This window comes from Hyla sarda, chromosome 6 (assembly GCF_029499605.1).
Source record: "Hyla sarda isolate aHylSar1 chromosome 6, aHylSar1.hap1, whole genome shotgun sequence".
NCBI lineage: Eukaryota > Metazoa > Chordata > Amphibia > Anura > Hylidae > Hyla > Hyla sarda.
In genome coordinates this window covers 264608206-264631537 of record NC_079194.1, presented here as the reverse complement: position 1 = coordinate 264631537, position 23332 = coordinate 264608206, and the positions used below count along the sequence as shown (strand labels likewise).

Below are 23332 nucleotides of genomic sequence, written 5' to 3'. Positions count from 1 at the left end.
CTCTTTAAGGTTGTTCCTTTCTGTCTAAATCCTCTCTGATGACACCTGTCTCGGGAAACGCCCAGTTTAGAAGAGGTTTTCTATGGCGATTTGCTTCTAAACTGGGCGTTTCCCGAGACAGGTGTCATCAGAGAGGATTTAGACAGAAAAGAACAACCTTAACTTCAGAAGCTCATAAGTACTGAAAGGATTAAGATTTTTTAATAGAAGTAATTTACAAATCAGTTTAACTTTTTGGAGCCAGTTGATATATAAAAAAAAGTTTTTTCCTGGAATACATCTTTAACTACTCTTGAAGCCCATCGCTGTTCAATGGCACCCAACTTGGCAGTGTTCAGGTGGGCCATCGGGTATTATCCCTGTCGACAGTGAATGGCATCGCAGCCAAATAATCTTTGAACTTTTCTGTCCCGGCCCATACAGGGCTAGAAGTTACAATGTGAATGAGCAGTAATTGGTATCATTCTTCTCTGCTCCTCGCAGGTTGCGACTGGTGTAGGCAATCTCTCTCTGGTCCATCTTGAACTTGGGACAGGACATCTCCTAGACCTTCAAAACCGCCATCAGTATATAGCCGGAACAGCTGACTGTAGTCTGGATATGCCAAGATGGGTGGTTCGATCAGCAGACTTTAAGAGCTCGGTACGCTGTCTCTTGCTCACCGCCCATTCAATAGGTAGTCTTCCATTGTAATTTTCCTTCGCTGTACCCTGTAGGAGAGCTGTAAGGGGTTCTGCAATTTGGGCAAAGTGAGGGATAAAGTGATGGTATTAGCCAGCGAATCCCAGGAAGCTCCTTACATCCTTCTCCCCATCCTCCACAGCCATAGGCTCTTGCCAATACCCGCTGGTTAAATTCAGGGTGGAGAAGTAAGCAGCAGACCTGAGAGCCGTAAGCGACTCCTCTATCCTTGGCAAAGGATAAGCGTCCTTATGTGTGACATTGTTCAATTTCCTGTAGTCTACACAAAAGTGAATGCTTCTGTCTTTTTTCCTGACCAGAACGAGTGGTGCTGCCCATGGACTCTGACTTTCTTCTATCACGTCCACCTCCTTCAATGTCAGTCAGAATTTTTTAACAGTCTGATACATGTCTGGCACGACCGAACGGTGTCTCTCCTTGATAGGCGGGCTGTCGCCTGTGAGGATACGGTGATGAATCATTGAAGTCTTCCCAAAGTCTGTGGGTTGTTTGCTGAAAGCTTCATGATACATTTTGGTGATATTGATGACTCCATTGACTTGGTCCCGTGGGTTAGTGTCATCTCCAACCTGGAGCTGCACCCACCAGGGCTCTGGGGGATTATCACTGGCTCCACCGGTAACTTGAGCCGCATGCTGTCGGGCCACTAGACGCTCTGTCACGATGTACTTCAACTCTTGGAGGTACAACTGAGCCAGTGGCGTATACTTGGGTAAAACAGTAGCAGAATCATACAGGTTCACTAACCGTACTGGGACTCTTCCATTTGAGACCGTAACAAGGCTTCTTGCAGCTCGGTCTAAAGGATGATCTTCCAATTGCATAGGTTCCAGCAGGGCCTGAGAATTCTGGTTCCTTATTCCGGGACGTGCATGGCACCATATGATGGTTTCAGTGTTGGGTTGTAAGGCAAGGTGTCTTGAACTCGTACTCTGCAGACCTTGCCTTGCTTGTTGGCAAACTCCTGTTCCGCTTGTAGGAATTTCAGGTGGTGCCGCTGCACAGCCTGCTGGTCTTAAGGGGGCATATGGGGGAGAGAGGCATACAAAGTATCTAGAATGTCAGTAAAAAATTTCTCATGATGTTCATTACCAATATTGATTCTGCCAACCTCTTATCTGCCATATTGTTTAAAATCACTCCCTGCCCTAAAAGTACATGTTCACCCAATTGAATGGTTGGCTCCCAGTATCCATGTCTGAGGACTGGTTGCCCATTATCGGCAACTACTCTGAAATTAACATCCTCAGGTTCACACAATAGACTAGCATCCCAATGTTGGTAAAAAACACGTTTAGATAGAGGTACACTATCCACAATAACTGTTACAAGGGAGCAGGGGGTGACATAAAGTGAGAGTCCTGATTTAGGTAATTCGGGGGTTGGACCTGGTGACTGTTTTCCTGAGGTCCGGTCCTCGACCTCAGGAAAACAGGGGAAATCTGTTTAAATCCCAGCACTGCATTTTCCAATGGTAGGGCTTGTTACAATAGGTGCAAAAAGGTCTCTGAGTCCCCGAGCATCTATTTGGTGGAGGATTATGGTAATTGGCATTGCAGGGAGCAGGGGCAGGTTTTCAAGGCAAGGGCGGTTCAAGGTCAGGTGGAACAGGCCAGGTAGCCAGCTCCTTTACAGCCTTGGTCAATTGTTCAATGTCCCTCCTAACACTCTGTAGATCTGAGGCTGCGGTGGCTGGCAACGTAGGTTACACTGGGGCGGGGACAGGGGACAGTGGTGGTATAGGTCTGGCTACCACCCCTAGTGGCTCTTGAATGGGTGTAAAGGGTGTACAAACTTCCTCTACCTCAGTCCCGGACTCAATCACTTGGATAGCCAGTCTTTTAAAAGCAGGAAATGACATATTTGGGTTTTGGACTGCTAACATTCTCAATTGGGCCTTGTCCCACATGTTATGGGCCCCATCAATAAATCTGTCCATTAACACTTTGTTGCGCTGCTCGGGAGTTATACCATCTAACTTCTGGACAGTCTCTAGGGCATTCTGTAGGGCTACAGCATACGCTCTTAAGGTCTCACCTGGCTTTTGTCGCCTTTCATACAGCCGGAGAACTACCTCTGATAGAGAATGTGACTCAAATACCTGGTACAGTCCCTCAAAGATCTGCTCCTTCGTCTCCTTCTCAAATGCTGGCCAGGTGCGGAATTCCTCTAGTGCCGGTCCCTGGAGTTGTCCTGTTAGTAGCTGCACCTGTTGGTTAGGAGGGAAAGAGTAAAAGACAAACAAACTCTGGATCTTCTCTTTGAAATCCCTCAGGGTGAAGGGGTCTCCATTGTAGGAAGGAAGGACAGGGTTCCCCATTAATACCAGTGCAGACGTGGAAACACCAGGACTGTTGTTGCTTGCTGGAGGCGGGGGGGGGCAGTACCCTAGCTGCTGGAGCAGGTGACGGCCTTGCCGCTGGAGATGAAGGGGCGCTTGCACCCATATGATCTGTGGTGCTGGGTTCAGACATCTTGTTGCTTTTTCAGTGTACTGTCACTTTAAGAAGAATGGGGTGCGTTCCCCATTAAGAGAGCTGATGAGGTGCTGCAGTGGCTCCGGTTTGGATGATAGGGGTACTACAGCAGACACTTCCCTCTATTTTGCAGGTATCCGGTGATGAGCAGCCTTGCGGACAATAAGGAGACAGTAACGACAAATTCCGGTACCGGAGACTTGGTTTTGATGATTGATGGTGTTTGCAGAGCTCACACTGCAGCGCTGACTTTGCAGGTGACAGCCGGAGAGGAGCCGGAACTTCCAAGATGGCTGCGCCCAGGGAACTTCCTGTTTGTGTCCGGCCAGGAAAGTCTTCCCCTGTGCAACACGGGGCGGTCTTTTGAGCCTCCTCGCTGGATTGAAGAGGCGTCACCGCTGGGGACTGACGTGGGCGAAGCTGCGACCACGCGCACGGGAAACGCTCGACCAGATTCTCTCTTTCAGGTACAACCTTTACGCAGTTCACAATTACAGATTACTCCTCTATTTCACAAGCGGCTCGCATAAGGCGCACACCCGTATCCTGTCCGTCAAAAGTTGTGGTGAGGGTGCGATGAGAGTAGATGTTATTACCCTAGGGGCAGATGGCATTAACCCCTTGTGTTCATGATGCCAGGGCGTGGTTTAACCTCTACAACACACGAAGGTATGCCGCTGGATCCTTGGGCTAGGCACCGGGGCAAATAATGACTCCGATGCAAAGTTACGGAATAACGACAGCTTTACTGAGGTTTAAGTCTTGACAGCTCAGTTAGGCCCAATGAGGTGACCAGTGACTTCAGAGACCTTAGGGCTCCCTAGGACTTGTAGTGGATTTGGACAATTTGCTGCAGGACCACGCTGACTGTATACAGACTGATCTTGACTGACTTGACTAGACTGACTTCACAGACTTCACCCCATATGTAGCTTACCAGGTTTTGACGTTCGCCTGTGGGGTAGTGGACTTGTGGCTGCGTGGTAGGCTTTACACCTCCTTAGGACGCCAGACACTCTCAGGACTTGACCTCACTGTACTCAGCAAAGACCCAGAGACTGAACTAGCTCCACCCAGGGTTTATATGGGGGAGACTCTGGAGGGGTCAAGTCAGATTTCACCATAGTCACCTGATCACTGGTAGCTTCCTTGGTTACAACACCTAACAACAGTATTTAAAGGTACATAACAATATATACACATTACATTGGATAACATGACACTTGTTAACCATTTATTGGACTTACGTGAAGGGGAGGCCCAGGGGTCACTGAACTAGTCTGCCTGACGGGGCAGCAATGGTACAGGGGTGCAAATCCTGTACTGGCTCACCACATATACACAAGGTAGTAGTGCACTCATCACTGCCTGTCCACATCTCCTATGCATACACTTGTATTCTGGACTTCTAATGCACTATAAAGGGGTATGAGTATCCAAGTGGTGCATCTAAACTATCAGTCTATCAAACAAATCCTTAACCCCTTAAGGACCCCTGACGTACGCCTACGTCATGATACCCTGGTACTTAAGGACCCATGATGTAGGCGTACGTCATGGAGAATTCCGGCCCCTGCCGCACACCGGGTGGGGATCGGACCTGGATGCCTGCTGAAATCATTCAGCAGGCATCCCGTGCAAACGCCCAGGGGGGGTCATCAGACCCATGTCGGCGATCGCGGCAAATCGCAAGTGAATTCAGACACCTATGATTCCCCTGAAGGTATAGGAGTGAGGTGGCAGGGGTGCCACCCCTCCTATCCCTGCTATTGGTGGTCTAGACGCGACCACCAATAGCAGATCGGGGGTTACATAGTTAGTACGGTCGAAAAAAGACATATGTCCATCAAGTTCAACCAGGGAATTAAGGGGTAGGGGTGTGGCGCGATATTGGGGAAGGGATGGGATTTTATATTTCTTCATAAGCATTAATGTTATTTTGTTCCAGGAATGTATCTAATCCTGTTTTAAAGCTGTTAATTGTTCTTGCTGTGACCAGTTCCTGAGGTAGACCGTTCCATAAATTCACAGTCCTCACGGTAAAGAAGGCGTGTCGCCCCTTGAGACTAAACTTTTTCTTCTCCAGACGGAGGGAGTGCCCCCTCGTCCTTTGGGGGGGTTTAACCTGGAACAGTTTTTCTCCATATTTTTTGTACGGGCCATTAATATACCTATATACGTTTATCATATCCCCCCTTAAACGTCTCTTCTCAAGACTAAACAATTGTAACTCCTTTAATCGCTCCTCATAGCTAAGATGATCCATGCCCCATATTAGTTTAGTCGTGCGTCTCTGCACCCTTTCCAACTCCGCAGTGTCCCTTTTATGGACAGGTGCCCAAAACTGAACAGCATATTCCAGGTGAGGCCGTACCAATGCTTTATAAAGGGGGAGTATTTTGTCCCTGTCCCTTTAGTCCATGCCTCTTTTTATACATGACAATATCCTGCCGGCTTTGGAAGCAGCAGCCTGACATTGCATGCTATTCTGTAGTCTGTGATCTACAAGTACACCCAGATCCTTCTCTACCAGTGACTCTGCCAGTTTAATCCCCCCTAAGACATACGATGCATGCAGGTTATTAGTACCCAGATGCATAACTTTACATTTATCCACATTGAACCTCATTTGCCAAGTGGATGCCCAGACACTTAGTCTATCCAAGTCATCCTGTAACTTATGCACATCCTCTATAGACTGTACCGTGCTACAAAGCTTGGTGTCATCTGCAAAGATAGAAACAGAGCTGTTAATACCATCCTCTATATCATTGATAAATTAAACAACAGCGGGCCCAGTACTGAACCTTGGGGTACACCACTAATAACCGGGGACCAATCAGAGTATGAATCATTGACCACCACTCTCTGGGTACGATCCATGAGCCAGTGTTCAATCCAGTTACAAACTAAAATTTCCAAACCCAAAGACCTTAACTTACCTGTCAGACGTCTATGAGGGACAGTATCAAATGCTTTAGCAAAATCCAGAAACACTATATCCACAGCCATTCCTCTGTCAAGGCTTCTACTCACCTCTTCATAAAAGCAAATTAGATTGGTTTGACAACTTCTATCCTTAGTAAACCCATGCTGGCTATCACTTATAATACAATTATCCCCTATGTATTCCTGTATGTAATCCCTTATAAGTCCTTCAAACAATTTACCCACAATGCACGTTAAACTTACCGGTCTATAGTTTCCTGGGGAAGACCTAGAGCCCTTTTTGAAGATTGGCACCACATTCGCCTTGCGCCAGTCCCTTGGCACAATACCAGACACCAGAGAATATCTAAATATCATGAACAGGGGTACAGATATTACTGCACTTACCTCTCTAAGAACTCTTGGGTGCAATCCATCTGGCCCTGGAGATTTGCTTACATTTATATCACTTAACTTACCTTGTACCATCTCTACATTAAGCCAGTTCAGTACATTACATGATGTGTTACCAGCACTGACCTGGCCAATGTCAGCTCCTTTTTCCATAGTGTATACAGAACTAAAGAACCCATTCAGTAGCTCCGCTTTCTCTTGATCGCCTGTGACAACCTCCCCATTATCATTATTAAGGGGTCCTACATGCTCTGTCCTTGTTTTTTTTGCATTTATATATCTAAAAAAATATTTAGGATTAGTTTTGCTTTCTTTGGCCACCTGTCTCTCGTTTTGAATTTTTGCTGTTTTTATTACATTTTTACAGATATTATTAAGCTCTTTGTACTGTTTAAGTGTTATCGCTGACCCATCAGATTTGTATTTTTTGTTGTTTAATGCTCTTTTAACATCATTTGTCAGCCATGTAGGATTTAGTTTTAATCGTTTATATTTGTTCCCCTTTGGTATATATTTAGCTGTATAGTTATTTAGAGTTGATTTAAAGATGTCCCATTTACCTTCTGTATCAGTATTTGACAACACCTCCCCCCAGTCTATGTCCTGTAGTGCAGATCTCAGCCCAGGGAAATTTGCCTTTTTAAAGTTATATGTTTTTGCCTTCCCCGCCTGTCTTTGTTTTCTACATTTTAAATCAAAAGTAACTATATTGTGGTCGCTATTACCAAGGTTTTCCCGCACAGTTACATTACCAACCAGCTCTGCGTTGTTGGAAACGATCAGATCCAACAAGGCATCACTTCTTGTTGGGTCCTACACAAACTGGCCCATAAAATTATCCTGCAATAAATTTAGGAATTGACGCCCCTTTGTAGTTTTAGCCAACCCCGGACCCCAATCTATATCTGGATAGTTAAAATCTCCCATTATTACCACTGTACCTGCCCGGGCAGCCCTCTCTATTTGTTTATGAAGCCGAACTTCTATCTCTTCAGTGATATTAGGGGGTCTGTAGATTACCCCAAATATTATTTTTTCAGTATTTCCCTCCTTTTGTAATTCTACCCACAGTGATTCCACCTCCTCAGAATCATCACACACTATGGCATCGTTCACACTGACTTTCATACCACTTCTTACATACAGACAGACTCCACCACCTTTTCTGTTCATTCTATCCTTGCGAAACAATGTAAACCCTGCAGATTGACAGCCCAGTCATGCGAGGAGTCCAGCCTCGCATACAAGAACCAAATACCCCTTTGTTTTATTATTTACCCAAGGTTCACAAAAATACTGAATATCCCCCTGGCCGTGCGCCAGGCAGACAACACACTGTTCGGCGATCCCGGTCTTTGTGACAGATTGCCCTGTCTGTCCCCCTAATAATTGAGTCCCCCACCACTAGTACCTGTCTGGCCTGCCCTGTACTCCTCCCTCCCTCCTTACTGGAGCAGACACCCCCCTGGCGGTCAGAGGCGGTATCCTGCTGCAGTTCTGCTAGCTCTGTAATGGCATCCCCCTCATCTGCCAAGCGGGTAAACTTGTTGGGGTGTGCCAGTTCAGGACTAGCCTCCCTGACACTTTTTCCCCTACCCCTCTTTCTAACTGTAACCCAGCTAACTGCCTGACTGTCCTGCAACTCCGTCCCACTGTCCTCCCCCACTTCTATTCCCGAGAGTGCCTGCTCAGTGAGCACGAGACTCCTCTCCATGTTGTTAATGCTTCTCATTGTTGCCAGTCGCCCCTCTAGATGCAGGATCTGGGCTTCCAAACGGACAACTAGCACACATCTCGCACAACAATATGCACCCTCAAACTGTTGTTCAAGGATTGCATACATTGAACAGGATGTACATTGGACTGCATTTTCCAACATGGAGGCCATCTAGTTATGGGGATTTCACAAATGTATAGGAAAAAACAGACAGTCAAAATGACACTTAAAATTTTTTGTAGACCTTGTGGGTTCAGAAATTAACACTCACAGCGATCTCAAACTCCTGTTTTTGTAACTCCTCTTTCACGCCCCCTCTTACACAGCAACACTCAGAAGAGCAAGCTTTAGTTTTCCCCGTCCTGCCCATCCACAATATGCGGGGCAGGACGGGAAAACGACGGGGACCGGCGCCGAAGATCCACTTACCCATCCGGGCGGGCATCGGAGGGAGCGGGCGACGGAGATCGGCGGGCGGCGATGTCGTGCGGCTGGATCGTACGGAAGCCGGTGAGTTGCCTAGCAACATCTGGAGGGTATAGTTTGAGACCACTATACAGTGGTCTCTAACTGTAGCCCTCCAGATGTTGCAAAACTACAACTCCCAGCATGCCAAGACAGCTGTTTGGGCATGCTGGAATATGTAGTTTTGCAACAGCTGGATGGCTGCAGTTAGAGACCACTATACAGTGGTCTCTAACTGTAGCCCTCTAGATCTTGCAAAACTACAACTCCTAGCATGACCAAATAGCTGTTTGCTGTCTGGGCATGCTGGGATTTGGACCACAGTTTGGAGATCACTTTGCAGTGTTCTCTAAAACTGTAGCCCTCCAGATGTTGCAAAACTGCAAATCCCAGCATGCCCAAACAGCTGTCTTGGCATGCTGGGAATTGTAGTTGTGTACCTCCAGCTATTGCATAACTACATCTCCCAGCATGCCCTTCAGCGATCAGTACATGCTGGGAGTTGTAGCTGGAGACACACTGGTTGGAAAATACTGAGTTAGGTAACAGAACCTAACTGAAGGTTTTCCAACCAGTGTGCCTCCAGCTGTTGCAAAAGTACAACTCCCAGCATGCACGGTCTGTCAGTGCATGCTGGGAGTTGTAGTTTTGAAACAGCTGGAGGTTTGCCCCCCCATGTGAACGTACAGGGTACATTCACACTGGCAGGTTTACAGTAAGTTTCCTGCTTCAAGTTTGGGCTGCGGCTAATTTTTCGCAGCAGCGCAAACTCCATGCGGCAAACTCACCGTTACACGCCAGTGCGAATGTACCCTAAAAACACTACACTACACTAACACATAAGAAAGGGTAAAGCACAACATATACACCCCTTGTACTGTCCCCCCCAATAAAAATTTTAAACGTATTGTATGGCAGTGTTTCCAAAACAGAGCCTCCAGCTGTTGCAAAACAACAACTCCCAGCATTTCCAGACAGCCACTGACTGTCCAGGCATGCTGGGAATTTAGCAACAGCTGGAGGCACCCTGTTTGGGAATCACTGGTGTAGAATACCCCTATGTCCACCCCTATGCAATCCCTAATTTAGTCCTCAAATGCGCATGGCGCTCTCTCACTTCGGCACCCTGTCGTATTTCAAGGAAACAAATTAGGGCCACATATGATGGGGTATTTCTGTACTCAAGAGAAATTGCACTACAAATATGTAGGAAAAGGAAAAGTTGGGGGCTACACCAGCTTGATAGTGTAAAAAAAGAAAAAATTTTACACTAACATGCTGGTGTTGCCCCATACTTTTTATTTTCACAAGCGTTAAAAGGAAAAAAAGACCTCCAAGATTTGTAACGCAATTTCTCCTGAATAAGGAAATACCCCATGTGTGGGTGTAAAATGCTCTGCGGGCGCACCATGTACATTTGAGGCCTAAATTGGTGATTTGCACAGGGGTGGCTGATTTTTCAGCGGTTCTGACATAAACGCAAAAAAAGAAATACCCACATTTGACCCCATTTTGGAAACCACACCCCTCATGTAATGTTTGACAGATTTTGGGAACAATGGTCTGTGAAAATAAAAAAATTTATTTTTCATTTGCACAGCCCACTGTTCCAAAGATCTGTCAAACACCAGTGGGGTGTAAATACTCACTGCACCCCTTATTAAATTCTGTGAGGGGTGTAGTTTCCAAAATGGGGTCACATGTGGGGGTCCACTGTTTTGGCACCATGGGGGGCTTTGTAAACGCACATGGCCCCTGACTTCCATTTCAAACAATTTTTTTTCCCAAAAGCTCAATGACGCTCCTTCCCTTCTGAGCATTGTAGTGCGCCAGCAGAGCACTTGACGTCCACACATGGGGTATTTCCATACTCATAAGAGATGGGGTTACAAATTTTGGGGGGCCTTTTGTCCTATTACCCCTTGTAAAAATTTTACATTTGAGGGAAAACTAGCATTTTAGTGAAAAAAAATCATTTACACATCCAACTTTAACGAAAAGTCGTCAAACACCTGTGGGGTGTTAAGGCTCACTGGACCCCTTGTTATGTGCCTTGAGGGGTTGAGTTTCCAAAATAGTATGCCATGTGTTTTTAATTTTTTATTTGCTGTTCTGGCACCATATGGGCTTCCTAAATGTGACAGACCCCCCAAAAACCATTTCTGAAAAACTCACTCTCCAAAATTCCACTGTCGCTCCTTCCCTTCTGAGCCCTCTAGTGCACCCACGGAGCGCTTGACATACACATATGAGGTATTTCCTTACTCGAGAGAAATTGGGTTACACATTTCAGGAAGATTTCTCTCCTTATCCCTTGTAAAAATTCAAAAACTGGGTCTACAAGAACATGCCATTGTAAAAAATAATAAAGTTTTAGATTTTTCTCCTTCAATTTTTTGCTATTCCTGTGAAACACCTAATGGGTAAACAAACCGTTTGAATTTCATTTTGAATACTTTGAGGGGTGAAGTTTTTATAATGGGGTCATTTATGGGATTTCCAATATTAAGGCCCTTCAAATCCACTTCAAAACTGTACTGGTCCCTGAAAAATGTAGATTTTGAGAATTTTGTGAAAAATTTGAAAATTGCTGCTATATTTTGAAGCCCTCTGATGTCTTCCAAAAGTAAAAACATGTAAACTTTATGATGCCAACATAAAGTAGACATATCGTCGTATATGTGAATCAATATATTATTTATTTGGAATATCCATTTTCCTTATAAGCAGCTTCAAAGTGAAAAAAATTCAAAATTTTCAATTTTTCATCAAATTTTGGAATTTTTCACCAAGACATGATGCAACTATTAACAACATTTTACCACTAACATAAAGTAGAATATGTCACAAAAAAACGTTCTCGGAATCAGAATGAAAGGTAAAAGCATCCCAGATTTCTTAATGCTTAACCCCTTAAGGACCGGGGTTTTTTCCGTTTTTGCATTTTCGTTTTTTGCTCCTTGCCTTTAAAAAATCATAACTCTTTCAATTTTGCACCTAAAAATCCATATGATGGCTTATTTTTTGCACCACCAATTCTACTTTGTAATGACGTCAGTCATTGTGCCCAAAAATCTACGGTGAAACGGGAAAAAAAATCATTGTGAGACAAAATTTAAAAAAAAAACGCCATTTTGTAACTTTTGGGGGCTTCCGTTTCTACGTAGTACATTTTTCGGTAAAAATGACACCTTACCTTTATTCTGTAGGTCCATATGATTAAAATGATACCCTACTTATACAGGTTTGAATTTGTCGCACTTCTGGAAAAAATCATAACTTCATGCAGAAAAATTTATACGTTTAAAATTGTCATCTTCTGACCCCTATAACTTTTTTATTTTTCCGTGTATGGGGCGGTATGAGGGCTCATTTTTTGCGCCGTGATCTGAAGTTTTTAACGGTACCATTTTTGCATTGATAGGACTTATTGATCGCTTTTTATTCATTTTTTCATGATATAAAAAGTGACCAAAAATGCACTATTTTGGACTTTGGAATTTTTTTGCGCGCACGCCATTGACCGTGCGGTTTAATTAACGATATATTTTTATAATTCGGACATTTCCGCACGCGGCGATACCATTTATGTTTATTTTTATTTTTATTTACACTGTGTTTTTTCTTTTATGGGAAAAGGGGGGTGATTCAAACTTTTAATAGGGAAGGGGTTAAATGATGTTTATTCACTTTTTTTTGCACTTTTTTTTTGCAGTGTTATAGGTCCCATAGGGACACTATAACACTGCACACACTGATCTTTTACATTGATCACTGGTTTCTCATAAGAAACCAGTGATCGATGATTCTGCCGCATGACTGCTCATGCCTGGATCTCAGGCACTGAGCTGTCATTCGGCGATCGGACAGCGAGGAGGCAGGTAGGGGCCCTCCCGCTGTCCTGTCAGCTGTTCGGGATGCTGCGATTTCACCGCGGCTATCCCGAACAGCCCACTGAGCTAGCCGGCATGCTTTCGGTTTCACTTTAGACGCGGCGTTCAACTTTGAACGCCGCGTCTAAAGGGTTAATAGCGCGCGGCACAGCGATCAATGCCGCGCGCTATTAGCCACGGGTCCCGGCCGTTGTTAGAGGCCGGGCCCGAACCGCTATGACGCGGGGCCACGCCGTGGCCCCGCGTTATAGATCGGGAGTGGACACATGACGTTCCAGTACGTCATGTGTCCTTAAGGGGTTAAAGTGAAAGTGGTCAGATGTGCAAAATATGGCCAGGTCCTACAGTGAAAATTGGCTGGGTTCTTAAGGGGTTAAATGGGCCCACAGAGGGGAGCAACCAAGTGGCCAGGCAGCCCCATTGCTGCCCAACCAAACCCCTGACTTCGGGGCACACCACCCCACAGACAAAACATCACAGTAGCAATGACCGCTGCAGTGCAACCACACCAATGTGAATACCTACGAAGTTCTCCCTGCCAGAGGGCTGGGTGAATGCTAGGAGGAAACCCTTATGCAGTCTTCTGCTAATTAAAAACACCTGGGCCGAATGGGTGGAGCAGAGTGCTGGCTGAGACTGCATAAGGGTTTCCTCGCAGCATTCTCCCAGGCCCCTGGCAGGGAGCACGTGGTAGGTATTCATATTGGTGTGGTGTTCTGTGGCGGCCATTGTTACTGTGATGCTATGTCTGTGGGGTGGTGTGGCCCGGAGTCAGGGACTTGGTCAGGCAGGAGTGGGGCTGCCTGGCAACTGGGTCGCTCCCCCTATGGGCATGGTGTTGCAGTGGTGGTGGCCGGCGCTACGCCAATGTTGGGTTAGGAATCCACTCTAAATAGGTGGCATTGACGTGGCGAGTGGGCTTGTACTTTTTGATCAAAATGTATACTAACAACCTCAGTGGCGTTGCGACCCGGGTGCGGGGGGTGCGGCCCGCACCGGGTGACACCAACCTAGTGGGGTGACACCAAGACGCTCCGTAGCACCCACACCCCCTCCCCAGCTACACTGACACCCCCCTATGTGCCCGACCGGCCTCCCATCCGTCAGCACACCCCCCTGTGCTGTGTGTGCGGTGCACCCGTCCGTTAGCAACTCCCCCCCTTTCAGTGCGCCCGTCCGTCATCACGCCCCCCCCTCACCTTCACCAGTACTGTGCCCGGCCTCCGCTCCCACGTCTGCGCCGGCCTGACGTCACACCGCATGGCCGCGCAGGGGGACGTCAGTTACGTCACTCGCATTGCGCCCGGTGAGAAGGATCGCTGCGCTGGATGGGTGAGTGTGTGTGTCTGTCTCTATCTATGTTTGTGTGTGTGACTCTGTGTGTGTGTGTGTGTGACTGTGTGTGTTTGTGTGACTCTCTGTGTGTGTGTGACTCTGTGTATTTGTGTGACTCTGTGTGTGACTGTGTGTTTGTGTAACTCTGTGTGTGTGTGTGTGTGTGACTGTGTGTGTGTGACTGTGTGACTCTGTGTGTCTGTGAGTGTGTGTCTCTCTGACTGTGTGTGTTTGTGTGTGTGTCTCTTTGTGTTGTATGTGTTTTTTTTTTTTTTTGTGTGTGCATATGTGTGTGTGTGTGTGTGGGGAGACTTTGACGCATTGTGGGGAACCTGCAAGGGAACCTGCGGCCTAATGTGGGGAGTCTATGCTACCTAATGTGGGGAGTCTATGCTACCTAATGTGGGGAGTCTATGCTACCTAATGTGCGGAGTATATGCTACCTAATATGCGGAGTCTATGATACCTAATGTGCGAAGTCTATGCTACCTAATGTGGGGAGTCTATGCTAGCTAATGTGGGGAATCTGTGCTACCGAATGTGGGGAAACTGCTACCTAATGTGGGGAATCTGTGCTACCTAATATGGGGAAATTGCTACCTAATGTGGGGTAACTGGTACCAAATGTGGGGAATCTATGCTGCCTAATGTGGGGAAAAGATGCTACCTAATGTGGGGAAACTGCTACCTACCTAATGTGGGGGAACTGCTGCCTACCTAATGCTCCTGGCCATCCCCCCCTGGCAGTATCACCCCCATCATCCATCGGCAGGATCATCCCCCTGGCAGTAGCACCCTCATCATCCGCCAGCAACTACCCCCCCCCCCATCAGCAGCACCTCCATCAGCAGATCCTGATGGTGGATGATGGCGGTGCTCCTGATCCTGCCGATGGATGATGGGGGTGATACTGCCAGGGGGGATGGCCAGTAGCACCCTCATCATCCTTCAGCAACACCCCCCCAGTAGTAGCACCCCGATCATCCACTAGCAACACCACCAATACCCCCCTCCCGTGGTAATAGCATCAGCTAACGGATGTTGAGGGATGTTACTGCGGTTGTGGTATTATATTCAGACGGTACACTGTATGGCAACGTTATATTCAGAGGGCGCAGTTTGTGGTAGTGTTATATTCAGAGGGCACAGTGGGTGATAGTATTATATTCAGAGGGCGCAGTTTGTGGTAGTATTATTAGAGATGAGCGAACTTACAGTAAATTCGATTCGTCACGAACTTGTCGGCTCAGCAGTTGATGACTTATCCTGCGTAAATTAGTTCAGCCTTCAGGTGCTCCGGTGGGCTGGAAAAGGTGGATACATTCATAGGAAAGAGTCTCCTAGGACAATATCCACCTTTTCCAGCCCACGGGAGCACCTGAAAGCTGAACTAATTTATGCAGGAAAAGCCATCAACTGCCGAGCCGAGAAGTTTGTGACTAGTTGAATTTACTGTAGTTTGCTCATCTCTAAGTATTATATTCAGAGGGCGCAGTGGGTGGTAGTAATATATTCAGAGTGTACAGTATGTGTTGGTATTATATTCAGAGGGTACAGTATGTGATAGTATTATATTCAGGGGTACAGTATGTGATAGTATTATATTCAGGGGTACAGTATGTGGCAGTATTATATTCAGGGGTACAGTATGTGATAGTATTATATTCAGGGGTACAGTATGTGGCAGATTTATATTCAGAGGGTACAGTATATGGTAGTATTATATTCAGAGGGTACAGTATGTGATAGTATTATATTCAGAGGGTACAGTATGTGATAGTATTATATTCAGGGGTACAGTATGTGGCAGATTAATATTCAGAGGGTACAGTATATGGTAGTATTATATTCAGAGGGTACAGTGTGTGGTATTATTATATTCAGTGGGTATGGTGTATGGAAGGTTTATAATCAAAGAGTATAGTGTATAGTAGTATTATATTTAGAGGATACAGTGTCTGTCAGGTTTATAATAATTATTGTTTTCATATAGAGGATGAGAATGCGCTGACATAGTGAGGAGACGTCTGGGCGTCACATTCTACAGACAGAAGTTTTAGCTGGACCAGGCGGTATGTACCATCTGAATTAGATAAGGGAAGACTATAGAGAATATGTCACTGATATCATTGTGTATTCTCCTCTCTATGTCCTATCAGAGCTGTAGTCGCTTGTCAGTTCTACAGTTATGGTCAGTGAAACTACAACTCCCAGCATAACCTCACCACTGCATAAAGGGGTACTCTACTGGAAAACATTTTTTTTAATCAACTGGTGCTACAAAGTTAAACAGATTTGTAAATTACTTCTATTTAAAAATCTTAATCCTTCCAGTACTTATTAGCTGCTGTATAAGCGATTCACAGGAAGTTATTTTCTTTTTTGATTTCTTTTCTGTCTGACCACAGTGCTCTGTGCTGACACTTCTGTGCATGTCAAGAACTGTCCATAGTAGGAGAAAATCCCCATAGCAAACCTATCCTGCTCTGGACAGTTCCTGACATGGACAGAGGTGTCAGCAAATGGCACTGTGGTCAGATTGGAAAGAACTACGCAACTTCCTGTGGAGCATACACCAGCTTATAAGTACTGTAAGTATTAAGATTTTAAATAGAAGTAATTTAAAAATCTGTTTAACTTTCTGGCACCAGTTGATATAAAAGTAAATGTTTTCCAGTGGAGTACCCCTTTAAGTAATTCTGGGAGCTGTATATTTAAATGGTGAAAACTTCTTTAACACTTTCCCATTCTGTGGCAACTGGTATATCTGATTATTATACTGGAATTTCTCACAATGCGCTGCACCAGTGGTGTCTGTCACAACAGGCTAAAAACTTACTGGGGGGAGGTATGGGGGTGACACCATTTTCTACCGCACCGGGTGACACCAACCCTAGCAACGCCACTGAACAACCTGTTAGTGTTTGAATTTATGCTGAGAAGCACGTAGATCAAAATACAAATTGTGGATGTGCAGCTGTGTTTCTTTTTCTCTATTTTTGTTTTAGATTTCTATAAAAAAAAAATCTTAATCCTTCCAGTATGAACTTCCTGTGGATCATAACAGCAGCTGATAAGTACTGAAAGGATTAAGATGTTTTTTAAATAAGTACCCCTTTAATTTTTTTTGCAGATTATTCTTTGTAATAATTTATTTTTCTGTAACACAGTAGGTGTTGACAGAGAAATGCAACTCAAGATCTATTCCCCGAATTCTGATGTATTTTGAAATATCCTATATGTGACCTTTTTGTGCTACACCCCTGAGGAAGTTGCCGACGGGCAACGGAACGCGTGGGGTCTTTAGGGGGGCACCTGCCGTATTACTCCTCCATCTATTGTCCTCTATTACCAGTCCCCTGTGCTATATACTGAGGATATTCAGGTTGTATACATATTATTGGTGTTGTGGGGACAGGACTGTATTGATGTAACATTCTTGTTGTATGATAGGTTGATAACCTGTGTATTTGTGGAGGCAGGTGCCCTGGGTGGGGTTTCTTCCCTTCTTTTTGGTAGGGGGTTTCCCCCCACCCTCGTTTGTGCAGTGGCCAATTGGGCCTTTTTTAATTGGTTTTAACTGTATTGTCTGCTTTTTGTACTATTTATATGTAACAAAGATATACTTTTTGGATTACAGTTATTGTGGGTGTGCATTATATTGCGTATCTCTTTCTCTTTTTGTGTAGTTATTGTTATTTGGTACGCTTAATAGCACCCCTTTGTGTATGATGCTGAGCCCGCCTGCTTTCTATATACATACTTTTTGTGCTACGTGACTCACACACAGGCCTCAGACATGAAGGCGTGCTGTGTGTATTTGGAGGCCTCCTTTTAGTTTAGGATATTTTGTTGGCATCATATAAAGTTACATTACACTATATAGCCCGGGCTTTGTAGTCCATATTGGAGCTTGCTGCAAAACACAACAAACAAAACCACATTACACTATATAGCTCCAACCAGCTATGTCTGCCGTTGCCTCTATACTCATGCATGCTAGTGCTGAAACTGTTTAGACTCTCATTAGATATGTATATATCAACAACTTGGTATAACCAAACTCTTTACACTATAGAAATAAACAAGTTGACTGCCACTTAGATAATTAAAAAGTACCTTTTATTAGATTACACTTAAAAACAGTATCTCAATAAGGTAATTATGTAAGCCAGAATTACAGACATAAACAAGCCAGAAATACAAAAACAGCTACAGTATTGTATACCAATAAATGGGAATCATCCATATGCAGTGATCACATTAGTATCAGGTATGGCTCTGAGACTAGGCATCATGGGAGGCACCATGTGGCATATTCCTATCCCCATATGGGGGTCACTACCACCCTTCCTGTCCCTGTAGCTAAGTGTTAGAGTCTGTAATCACTCACCCATACCAGTGGCTGGATTTGCGCCTGAACCCTGAGCGCGCTTCCTGTTTATATATGGGGCTGGCGTGTACCATACTTTCGTAATGCCGCTCTGACTTCCTATTATTCTGCCTTGACCGTTGGCGCATGCGCCGTGCATACAGCCGGTATCACGCTGATCCACCGCTGCGTCATCACGCCGAGCAGCGTAACCACGTCATACTGACGTGTGACGCTTATCTGCTGACACAAAAGACACAGAAGGAGGACAGCGCCGGACTGCATGACGATGCGCATGCTCGCATTGGAAGCGAACGTGTATAGGTATCTATTAGTTAAATATATGGTTGGTTATAAATAATTAGTACCTTCCCACCATACCCCTCTCCAAACCACTACAATTGAAATGCTAAGTGCTGTAATCACAATATTAAAACATATATGTATATGCATTATACCACCAACAACAATAATAATAAAATTTAAAAAAATGAATTAAAAGTTGGTGCAACAACCTATTGATGAGTGAAGTTTATGTCTATGTTGTGCCATGGTCATGGTGCATATATATGCTCCACGATCATAGCAGTCCCCAGCACAAAACTACAGTGAAAAATATTATGCCTTCATTCTATAATATACAGTAATATACAACCACCCAATGATATGCTGTGTTAGGGTGCATGTTTGTATGCATGCCCATGCGTGCGTCCACGAATGAGCATGCATATCCGCATGCAATGCAGTATTATAAATATGTGGGCAACACTCCAATGATCAAAAAAACACATTCAAAGTTAAAAATGTAACAATCACACTGTGCTATACCATTTACATAACCTCATATATAAGGAAGGGGAGGGAGGAAGATAATTGAGAAAAAAAAAGGAAGGTGGAGGTGGGGGAGAGGGAATGGTACACTGTGAGGGTAGGCTTGTGAGGATAGGAGGGAAGGTAAGAGACATAACAATATTATATCAACTTCATTTCGACAGTTGTTATCCCTTTCTTTCTTTCTTTCCATACATTTTGAACATTTCTCCTTCCAACATTCCGGTTTTTGGCATTTTAGTGTCAGAGAATGATCACATCTTAGATCAAGGCAGGCTCCCATAATAAACTATCTAGGTGATACTGTAGAATGGTTAAAAACCTACTAAAAAAATCAAAAACACAGAGCAATTAAAATCATATTACAGGTGGATACATTTCACAGAAAGGAAGCAAAACTTAATTGTTCATTTAAACCTTGTGGTGCCAGCATTCCGAGTGTCACTATCCATCGACACTCTTTCCTGGCTAATAAATTCCACACATCCCCACCTCTGATGCCAGTGTGTACTCTCTCAATCCCTCTGATTTTCAGTCCCTGTGGATCTCCATTGTGCACAAGCTTAAAATGCTTAGGAATCATTTTAAGGGTATGGATGTCATCTATCTCCCTTGCCGCTATAATATCCCTCACATGTTCACGTGTTCTCACTCTTAATTCTCTTGACGTAAGACCAACATATATCTTACCAACATATAAATCACATTGTAGCTGCTGCAATATATGTATTGTCAAATTTTGAATGTACTTTCTCCATCAGCCGACACAAAATCTACTGCCCTCACGATATTAGCACATGATTTACAACTCCCGCAAGGAAAACATCCTGTCCTGGGCTAAACAGGTTATTAGTTACTGTATAATGACTCCTCACTAACATATCTTTAATGTTTTTACCCTTCCTGGCCATCATCATAACCCTATCTGTTATGTAGGGAGCAAGTTGGGGGTCCGTCTTAAGGATCCCCCAATGTTTTTGCATAATGTCTCTCATTTTCTCTCAGTCTCTCAGTTTTTTACCCAAATATCCTTGGTAAAATGAGGGTGCGTGTGTGTGCATGCGTATACCCCGATACACCCCCAGGAAAGGCAGGGGGAGAGAGGCCGCTGCTGCCCGCTTCTCTCCCCCTGCCTTTCCTGGGGTCTAGAGCCCTGCTGCCGCCGCTTCTCTCACGCTGGCTATCGGCGCCGCTGCCCGATCTCTCCCCCTGACTATCGGTGCCGGCACCCCATTGCCGGTGCCGATAGCCAGGGGGAGAGAAGCGGCGCCGGCAATGGGGCAGCAGCGCCGACAGCCAGGGGGAGAGAAGGGGCAGCGGCACCCATTGTCGGCGCCCGCTTTAAATCATTAAACTGCAGCGGCGTATCGGCGTATAACACGCAGGTAGACTTTAGGCTAAAAATTTTTGCCTAAAAAGTGTGTGTTATACGCCGATAAATATGGTAGTTAGTATGGTTGAAAAAAGACATACGTCCATCAAGTTCAACCAGGGAATTGAAGGGTAGGGGTGTGGTGCGATATTGGGGAAGGGATGGGATTTTATATTTCTTCATAAGCATTAATGTTATTTTGTTCCAGGAATGTATCTAACCCTGTTTTAAAGCTGTTAATTTTTCCTGCTGTGACCAGTTCCTGAGGTAGACTGTTCCATAAGTTCACAGTTCTTGTGGTAAAGAAGGCATGGTAAAATGAGGGTGCGTGTGTGCGCGTGTATACCCCGATATACCCCCAGGAAAGGCAGGGGGAGAGAGGCCGTCACTGCCCGCTTCTCTCCCCCTGCCTTTCCTGGGGTCTAGAGCGCTGCTGTCGGCCCTTCTCACCCCCTGGCTATCGGCGCCGCTGCCCGTTCTGTCCCCCTGACTATCGGTGCCGGCGCCGATAGCCAGGGGGAGAGAAGCGGCGCCGACAGCCAGGGGGAGAGAAGGGGCAGCGGCACCCATTGCCGGCGCCGCTGTGCCCCGTTGCCTCCCCCCCATCCCCGGTGGCATAATTACCTGAGTCGGGTCCGCGCTGCTGCAGGCCTCCGGCATGCGTCCCCTGCGTCGTTGCTATGCACGGCGCACTGACGTCATGCGCCGCGCCGTTCAGCGCATAGCAACGACGCCAGGGACGCACACGCCGGAGGCCTGCAGCAGCACGGACCTGACTCAGGTAATTATGCCACCGGGGATGGGGGGAGGCGCCGATAGCCAGGGGGTGAGAAGGGCCGACAGCAGCGCTCTAGACCCCAGGAAAGGCAGGGGGAGAGAAGCGGACAGCGACGGCCTCTCTCCCCCTGCCTTTCCTGGGGGTGTATCGGCGTATAACACGCACACAGATTTAGGCTAAAAATTTTAGCCTAAAAAGTGTGTGTTATACGCCGATAAATACGGTATATACATTTATCATATCCCCCCTTAAATGTCTCTTCTCAAGACTAAACAATTGTAACTCCTTTAATCGCTCCTCATAGCTATGATGTTCCATGCCCCATATTAGTTTAGTTGCGCGTTTCTGCACCCTTTCCAGCTCCACAGTGTCCCTTTTATGGACTGGTGCCCAAAACTGAACAGCATATTCCAGGTGAGGCCGTACCAATGCTTTATAAAGGGGGAGTATTATGTCCCTGTCCCTCAAGTCCATGCCTCTTTTTATACATGACAATATCCTGCCGGCCTTGGAAGCAGCAGCCTGACATTGCATGCTATTCTGTAGTCTGTGATCTACAAGTACACCCAGATCCTTCTCTACCAGTGACTCTGCCTGTTTAATCCCCCCTAAGACATACGACGCATGCATGTTATTAGTACCCAGATGCATAACTTTACATTTATCCACATTGAACCTCATTTGCCAAGTGGATGCCCAGACACTTAGTCTATCCAAGTCATCTTGTAACCTATACACATCCTCTATAGACTGTACCGTGCTGCAAAGCTTGTGTTATGTGCAAAGATAGAAACAGAGCTGTTAATGCCATCCTCTATATCATTGATAAATAAATTAAACAACAGCAGGCCCAGTACTGAACCTTGGGGTACACCACTAATAACCGGGGACCAATCAGAGTACGAATCATTGACCAACACTCTCTGGGTACGATCCATGAGCCAGTGTTCAATCCAGTTGCAAACTAAAGTTTCCAAACCCAAAGACCTTAACTTACCTGTCAGACGTCTATGAGGGACAGTATCAAACGCTTTAGCAAAATCCAGAAACACTATATCCACAGCAATTCCTCTGTCAAGGCTTCTACTCACATCTTCATAAAAGCAAATTAGATTGGTTTGACAACTTCTATCCTTAGTAAACCCATGCTGGCTATCACTTATAATACAATTATCCCCTATGTAGTCCTGTATGTAATCCCTTATAAGTCCTTCAAACAATTTACCCACAATGCACGTTAAACTTACTGGTCTATAGTTTCCTGGGGAAGACCTAGAGCCCTTATTGAAGATTGGCACCACATTCGCCTTGCGCCAGTCCCTTGGCACAATACCAGACACCAGTGAATCTCTAAATATCATGAACAGGGGTACAGATATTACTAAACTTAGTTCTCTAAGAACTCTTGGGTGCAATCCATCTGGTCCTGGAGATTTGCTTACATTTATATTACTTAACTTACCTTGTACCATTTCTACATTAAGCCAGTTCAGTACATTACATGGTGTTACTAGCACTGACCTGTCCAATGTCAGCTCCTTCTTCCTTAGTATATACAGAACTAAAGAACCCATTCAGTAGCTCTGCCTTCTCTTTATCGCCTGTGACAACCTCCCCATTATCATTATTAAGGGGTCCTACATGCTCTGTCCTTGTTTTTTTTTGCATTTATATATCTAAAAACATATTTAGGATTAGTTTTGCTTTCTTTAGCCACCTGTCTCTCATTTTGAGTTTTTGCTGTTTTTATTACATTTTTACAGATTTTATTAAGCTCCTTGTACTGTTTAAATGTTATAGTTGACCCATCAGATTTGTATTTTTTGAAGGCCATTTTTTTGTTGTTTATTGCTCTTTTAACATCATTTGTCAGACATGTAAGATTTAGTTTTAATTGTTTATATTTGTTCCCCTTTGGTATATATTTAGCTGTATAGTTATTTAGAGTTGATTTAAAGATGTCCCATTTACCTTCTGTATCAGTGTTTGACAACACCTCCCCCCAGTCTATGTCCTGTAGTGCAGCTCTCAGCCCAAGGAAGTTTGCC

The 23332-nt window shown here is 45.1% G+C and overlaps 1 protein-coding gene across 9 annotated transcripts in view; it reads left to right on the top strand.

Annotated features, from left to right (window-relative positions):
• NUDT22 (nudix hydrolase 22) overlaps positions 1-23332 on the top strand; it is a 319740-nt gene that overhangs the window by 162990 nt on the left and 133418 nt on the right. For 3 of the 9 annotated variants that reach the window (XR_008845332.1, XR_008845335.1, XR_008845334.1), the window contains exons 2-3: positions 484-642; positions 3313-3646. The exons of 4 other annotated variants lie outside the window; for them this stretch is intronic. The gene's annotated coding sequence lies outside the window, so the exon portion shown is untranslated. Of the gene's footprint in view, positions 1-483; positions 677-3312; positions 3647-23332 lie in introns of those variants that run through there. 2 more of the 9 variants (XR_008845333.1, XR_008845336.1) reach the window with 2 other exon arrangements.